The sequence below is a fragment of the Arachis duranensis genome, chromosome 8 (genome assembly GCF_000817695.3).
Source record: "Arachis duranensis cultivar V14167 chromosome 8, aradu.V14167.gnm2.J7QH, whole genome shotgun sequence".
In the NCBI taxonomy this organism is placed as follows: domain Eukaryota; kingdom Viridiplantae; phylum Streptophyta; class Magnoliopsida; order Fabales; family Fabaceae; genus Arachis; species Arachis duranensis.
The window spans coordinates 6760863-6769429 of NC_029779.3; positions in this window are offsets into that span (position 1 = coordinate 6760863).

Sequence of the window (8567 nt, forward strand, 5' to 3'; positions counted from 1 at the left end):
CTGTTTTTAAATAATTTTACTATAATTTTATTTTATAATATTTTATTTTGTCATATATATATATATATATATATATATATATTATTTTTTTGTGATTCACAATTAATATATACATTATCCGTGTATGTGGTTTATATGTTAATGTTATTATTGATTTTCTTTATTATTATTTTTTTGTGTGTCTCTTTGTTACTCTTTATTTTAGTTATATTCATTGATTTCTCTATATTGATGTTCTTTTTATTTGAAATATTGTGACAATTTAGAGTGTATGTTGTGACCCATGTGATATTCGTTAATTTGGTGTATCTTTTTAGATGCTTTATGTGGTAATATGTTTAAGGAGTTGATTTAAAATTATAATATGATATGATTTATAATATGCTAAAATATTAGGACATTATTATATAGATTTTTTTATTTGGTGGTTAGATTCAATTATATAGGATTTTAAAAATTTTGCAATTATGTGATTAGTTGCTTTTTCATATAATTATTGTATTGATCATTTACATTAGTGAGACTATTTCCATTATTAATATTTATAAATATGCTATTATTTATATAATTGATTGAATTATCTTATTCGTTTAAATTTAATTCTATTGAATTAATTATTCAAGGTGCTATCGCTATTTTTATTTTTAAATAAATTTTTAATATTATTTAACAAATCTAATAACATAATAACAATTAAAAAAGATAAAACAAAAAAAAATTAACGTTAGTAATTAATTAAAATAGATAACAAAATAAGTTATAGGAAATTACTTTATTTAAATTATTATTATTAAAAGAATAAAATATCAGTAATTATTTTTAAAATAGACATTAAAAGTACTAATTTATTTGAGTTGTTAATAAAATTTTATAATTTTCATATTTATATGTATTCAATTTATGTATTTTATTTTATTCTATTTTAACAAAAAATTGAGACGTGTATTTTTAATTATTTATTTAGATAGTATAGCGAAATGAGTTATATCAATGATAATTAATTATCGATAATTGATATCAATTAATTGATTGTATTAATTTATAAGATGGATAACGTATAATAAATGTTGTAAAATTAATTATAATAAATTAATAATTAATAAATAAAAAACTAAAAGGAACTTTTTTTATTACGTTTTAATGACTATACGTTTTTATAATTTTCCTTTCTCTTTATCTCTTCTTTTCACATTTATTTCTTTTAATTTATTGAACTAGATCAATTATACTAATTATTTGTATTAACTAATTAAGTATCTTTTAATGGATTATTATAACTGTGCCTTTAGACCATAAATTAAAAATATTATAAAAAATATTTTATAAAAATTGTTAAAAAATAAATATTTTTAAAATGTGTCTGACACAAGTTAACTAAATTATTTTTTAATTTCACGTGTTTGATTCATTCAATCATATTAATTATAACTAATCAATTATGTAATTTAATTTGATTAGGATAAATATTTCATCATTTAATATTTTATTTGATTCATTAAATTACCCTAATCATAACTTCAAATATTTAATTTAATTAGAGTAAATATCAAATTATTTTAAATTTTGTTTGATTCATTAAACCAAATTAATTATAACTAATTTATTATTTAATTTGATTGAGATAAATATTAAATTATTTAATAAATAATATATAAAGCAATAAAATAAATGAACTCAATTAATTCAATTTATTATCTCATTATTTTATATATTCTTTTTCTCTCTCTCTATTTTGCACTTCAGGTAAAGTAGTTGTAATTTTTTATTTTTGTTTTTTTATCTTAATTTTGCTAATATTTTTTATGATTTTGTTTTATATTAATTATTTTTTACTTATTTTGATTAATAATTCTTAATGATATTATTATTTTATTCAAGGATAATTTAAACTTTTTGTAATATTTTTATAAAAATTGATTAATAGGTTCTTTTTTAAAATAGTTTTTGAAATTTTTTTAATAAGATCATATTTTAATTTTTCTCTTTCATCCTTTGTATTAATTAATTATATTAATCTTCTATTGCAATACATTTTTTATCTACTCCTCACATTATCTTTTCTATCTTCTTTTACTTTTTTTACTTTATTTTTAATTGTTTATTTTACTTTTACTTCTCATATATAGATTTATTATAATTCATCGAGGTTCTTTTTGAATTTAAGTGATTTTTTAGATTATATTTTACTATTGATGCTTTTATTTTGTTTAGTATATTTTTTTTAGTCTATGTTTAATATAATAATCTGTAAATATCTATTCTATTATATAAAAATTAAATTTATGCACTTAATGATAAAACTGTCGTGGCATGTTTCTAATGGTATTTTTTATTTATTTCTTTTACCTCATTAAATTCAATTTATTATAATTTTTATCAATCAATTAATTGTAATTCAAATTGAATGATTATTTTGTTATGAAATTATTATTTCCTAATCTATTCATGGGCAATACATATATTAATTATAATTGTAAATTAAGCTATTTTACATTAAATGACTTATATAGTGGTCATCTCATTTATTATCATAAATGCTGAATTAAATAAGTCATTATTACTTTTGATTTAGAATTAAATGAGAATAAGATCAAAGATATTATTTTATTTGGCCTTTCGGATTTAATGGGTGTCACACTCAAATATAAATAATGACTTCCAGATTTTGGTCTCCAACACATCAAAGCCACCTCCGTAATTTTTTTCCATAAAAGGAATTGCGATTCAACTCTATCAGGGATACAGAAGGTTTTCAAAGAACAAGGGAATTGTCTGAATTTACACGAATTCTAAATGTTCAAACTTACGATGTTATTTCAGTTGAATCTATACGTGTCTAAAGACTAGAATAGATTAAATGTTATTTCAGTAATTTATTTCTAATATTGGTATTTGATTAAATTAGTTTTAGAGAAATTTAAATTGTTGGCTCAATTTATATATTATGACTATTCTTTTTGAATATATTATTTTTATATTTTTTAATATAAAATTTATTTTTTTCTAATTTTTAAATTTATTTTCTCTGCTAGAGATGTATCACTTTTTTTGCATTTTATATTTTAGATTAGTAATGTAATTATTAATAAAAATGTATTTAAAAAAGAAAAAGAAATATTAAAACATCATTATTTTAAAAAAATGAAAGATACGTGAAAAAAAGAAAACAAAAAATTAAAATATCATTATTAGAAAACAAAAACTATTAATATGCGTATAAATGGGGTGGAATTGAGGAATATATATGGATATAAAAAAAAATTATTGCACGATTGTAGAATAAAAAAATCATATATATAAAACAAAATAATCATAGAAAAAATAATTAATATATGTGATTTAAATATTTTTAATAACCAGTAACATAGAGTTTAACAAAATATAATTCATATATTCTTTTATTTATGTATATGTATAGAAGAGAGAGAGAGAGAATTAATAACAAAATTAATATATAATGTTATGAAAAGTCCCATTTAAATTTGACAAGAACAAGACGACTTACATAGAAATGGTTCTTATGAATAATAAGGTAAGTTGATTATTTTTCATGATTTTTTCAAGTGATGCTAAATCCATTTTATAAATATTTTTTGTTTATCTTTTAAGTTTATTTGGTAAGTAAACCCTTGCACGAATCAAAGACAGTGCGATTTTATTGATTTATAAGTGTTAATATCCTTTATATTTAATTTGTTTTATAGTGTGATAATAGCCAATATATTTGTTGGTGGATTTAATTATTACTATATTATTTATGATCACATTCAGTATATATGTCTAATTTAATGAAAAAAATAGATTATTAAAACCGATTAATAATTATTTTAGAGTTAATCCAATTAATACTAGATTAAAAAAATAAACAATGCATAATATATTACTTTTTTATTAATCAAATTATTATAATTTAAAATAATTTTAAAAAATAATTTAAAATTATAATTTTAATCTTATTACGTGTATGGCACGGGTAACTATACTTGTAAGTTTACTAAAATTTAGTTGTGGCCAATAAATTTTTATAAAATACTATTTATATACCAAAATCAGTCAATAATATATTTATGTATAAATAGATATGTAATTTAATTTATTTTTAATATATATTTTATACTAGTGACTGATTTTAGTATATACATAACATAATTAAAATTTTTAAACCAATATATAGTTAATAACTTCATTTTCACTCTTTATACTTGATAAATTAATAGATGGAAAAAAATTGATTAATTAATTCTTTTAGATATATTTAAAAGAGAGACTAAGATTGATAGACAGTAATTAAATTAAGTCTCTGTATTAAATTATATCTTAATNTTTAAAATTTAAAAAATTAAATGAATTTTTTTAAAAAAATATATTATTAAAATTTCAGTCTCTATTTCTAAAAATTTTAGTCCTCTATATTTTTATTTTTTAAAAATATTAAATAGACTAAAATTTTAGATTTTAAAACCAAAATTTTAGTTTTAATATCTAATTCCTAAACACAATATTCAATTTTAAGTTTTTAATTCTACTCCCAATCTCAGAAAAACAAAGACAACCTTATTTTTTCTTATGTTAACTACATATCTATTGACAATGTAGCATGATTATTCAACTTTTTTGAAAGAAGGTTATAATTTGCTCAATAATTTTAAAATTAAAAGAAATAAAATATACAATGCATGCCAGCCAAACCGCTGTGATACAAGATATGTTAAATTGTTAATCATTAAATGCTTTTCCAAAGTTACTAAATGAATTTATTATTTATAAAAATATACAATTTATAGAATATTTATTTTTCTAAATATCTGTTATACGTCCCGAATATTGAAAAACAAAAATCTTTAAAAATATAATTCAATGACTCAATATCTGAAATAAGATACAACCTTTAAAATAAATAAATCAATTACACTCGAAATATGTATAAACGAGACATTTGTTTATAAATCGGGTAATCAGTACCCAAGACACGTGCATTTACGTATACATATCTAGGTGTCTCAGTACTCAAATATGTATTTATATACAATTAAGTGACTCAGTATTTAGAATACGTTTATTTATATTTAGGTGACTCGGTACCCTAGATATATTGTCAAAATACAATATATTAAGAGGTTATTAGCTCATCACACTGCATCAATTTCACTCATTTGTATTTTTCTCTCTTTATTCTTCATACACATGATTAGTAGATTAAGTATGATTTTGGTCTTTAAGATATAGGTTGAAATTTTTTTGTTTTCAACCTTTTTTTTTATACAAAATAATCCCTAAGGTTTAAAATTAAGTTTTAAAATTGTTCTTTTTACTTAAATTTTTAAATTTTGGATCAAATTACCTATAACAAAAAATTATAAAATAAAAAAATAAGAGAAGGAGAGTATTTCTACTCTTGCGAAGGCGGAAGAGAAGAAGAAGAAGAGAAAAGGGAAGAAGAAGAAGAAGTTCTTCATGATCCACCTCTGCCTCTGCTTCCGCCGCCAAAAGTTTAAAACTAAGTTACACCTTATTAGGAACGATTTTAAAACCAAGTTAAACCTTAGGGACCATTTTGTATGCAAAAAAAAGTTGGGAACAAAAAATTTTTTCGACTGATACCTTAGGGACCAAAACGTACTTAACCCAGTTTTTTTGGGATAATTAATTAGAAGCGGCGACGGGGTGATATTTGGGTGTGATTCACTTGTGATATTGCGTACTTGCCGTCTTGATTCGTTGGACACCTTAAAGAATCTCATTTTGAATAATATGGAGCACTAAGTTTTAAGGAGGTTGGGAGAGTTGCGTACAGATTTTTATCAGCACTCCTGAGTGGACAGTTTCGAAATAGGATATTTTGAGTCGAAGTCGATTAGCATGTGACGTCTATGTTCGACGTACATGCGAGCATAATACCTTAGCATGTGATGGAGTAGTACACTATGATTCGTGACATAAATGGTGGTTGTGGGTCGTCGTCCTTGAACCTACATACACCCTAGTAGCGACAAAGTCAATTCATTTTGCCGAACCAATTGGTCATGTCAAAGAAGACTTGAGTGATTATGATTCGGAGTACATTGCCGCATCCGGATCATCTAACTTGAGTCTAACCTCTGACTACATCGTATTCAAGGGGCAGAAGGATGGAAACCGATGGTAAATTTACGACATCATAACGGTATGCATCTAGTAATGTCTATCACATCACGCTGAGCAACGCTGCACAGCAAATAGTAATTGTGCGACAGAAATACAGAATCCGACAACAATCATTTGTAGCTATCAAAGTCCTCCAAGAGCGACAACCATCTAAGGGAGACAAGACTTGCTGACTTGTCCATAAATAAATATCCCCCTATCAACATAAGCAAGTAACATCTGCCATACTTGCAAAGAGTATCTGATACGTGCTTCAAATGTTCGTAGTATGAAGAGTTCAAGTATTATTTAAAAATTATTAGTTTATATTTTTAGAATATTCAATTTAGTTTGATTTATTTTGATTTTGTTTATTTATTTATTAAATTGGGTTTTATGTTATTGGCTTAAATTTTGTTATTTTAACCTAATAAGAGATTATAAATACCTCATAAATTATGGTAGTCATCATTCATTGATTAGAGGTGTGAAACTTTCCTTTTGGTTTCGTGATAACACCATGATGTGGACAAGTGAGGTTGAGTGAGTCTCTCTTGTTACATTAGAAAATTGAGTAGAAGGTTTATGAGTCCCTTTGATTCAATTTTCAAATTATGATGTGGACAAGTTAGGTTGAGGAGTCCATTTCTTATTGCGTCAAGAAATTGGATAGAAATAGAGTGATTCTCTTTGTATTCAATTTTAATCTATCCCTTTTGTTTTTATTTCAATTTTAATGTATCTTTTTATTCCGTTTGAATTATTGTCTTCTTGTTTACTTTGTTTTTTAGTATCATTTGGTATCATATTTTAGGTAATAGATTAATCCCTATTAATCTATATTTGTTCTTCATGTACCAAAAACAAAAAACAAAAAAGAGTTCAGTGTCTCTCGCGTCCTTCTTTATGTTCTTATAAAAAAACATAAAAAAAGCATACAGTGTATTTGTTCTTTTGATACACTATTTTTTCAACTACAAGATTCAAGGATGAATCTTTTTTGAGGAGTAAGAAAATGATACGTTCTTCAAGTGTTCGTGATATTAAGAGTTTAAGTATTATTTAAAAGTTATTAGTTTATATGTTTAAAATGTTTAATTTAGTTTGATGTATTTTGATTTTGTTTATTTAGTTATTAAATTGGGTTTTATGTTATGGGCTTAGGTTTTTTTATTTTAACTTAATAAGAGATTATAGATATCTTATAAATGATGGTAGTCGTCATTTAGTGATTAAAAGTGTGAAACCCCTTTTGGTTTCGTGATGAAACCATGATGTGGACAAGTGAAGTTGAGTGAGTTTCTTTTTTGTTGCATCAGGGAATTAGGTAGAAAGTTGAGGAGTCCCTTCGATTCAATTCCCAAAATATAGCGTGGACAAGTTAGGTTGAGGAGTTCCTTTCTTGTTGCGTCAAGAAATTGGGTAGAAAGTATAGTGATTCTCTTTGTATTCAATTTCAATCTATCCTTTTTGCTTTTATTTAAATTTTAAAGTATCTTTTTATTCCGTTTGAATCCTTGTCTTCATGTTTACTTTATTTTTCCATATCAGTATCTGGGTCCGCTCTAGCAGAATATGTGCAACCCTGTTTCTGAGCCATGTAATCTTTAGCCCAAAAATCTGCTTCCTGTTATCTGACTAAGGTGGAGGTCTATCACCTAACAAGTTCTCAACCTACTGTCATGTGGGGTGTCTATGGTATTGCTGAAAATTTGTAGTACAGCCACCAATTGGGTGATGATAAGCCACATCTTGGATTGGAGTGTGATGGTGGCTTCAACCCATAGAAGGTAAAAAATATGGGTCTCGAGTCTCTACTGCTTCACAAATACAGAGAGTGAAACATTGCTAAAGATGAAATCCTTTAATTCTACTGCATATTCGAATCCAACCTTCTTAATGTACGATAATAACGTGTCAGACAGTGAGATAGACAACGTCATACGACGTGATAAGAGCAACCACAGTGACTATCACAATATTGTTCATTATTCCTTTCAATAATATTGCATATAATTTAAAAAAATCTAAATTAAATAATTGAATTTTATGATTGACTAATAAATAATGCAATGTTTTTATATAATAGAATAGATAATTTAATTAAAAAATATACTTTCATATATAATTGATTAATTAAATAATACAATGTTACTACATATTATAAATAATAGAATAAATTTAATTATAACAGAGCAAACAATTTAATTAAATAATTTAATTTAAATAAATAATTTAATTTAATCAAATTATATTATTAACATGTTAACTTAATAAAAAGTTTTTTTGTTAAAATAACTATAGCTTCATATATAGTTAACCGGATTCTAATGTTAATAATACTCTTCCAATTATTTGAACAATTTAAACCATTTAAATTTAAAGTAATAAACACTAATGCTGGCTCTAACTACTAAGATTCAAATATCTTAACATATAGAAAA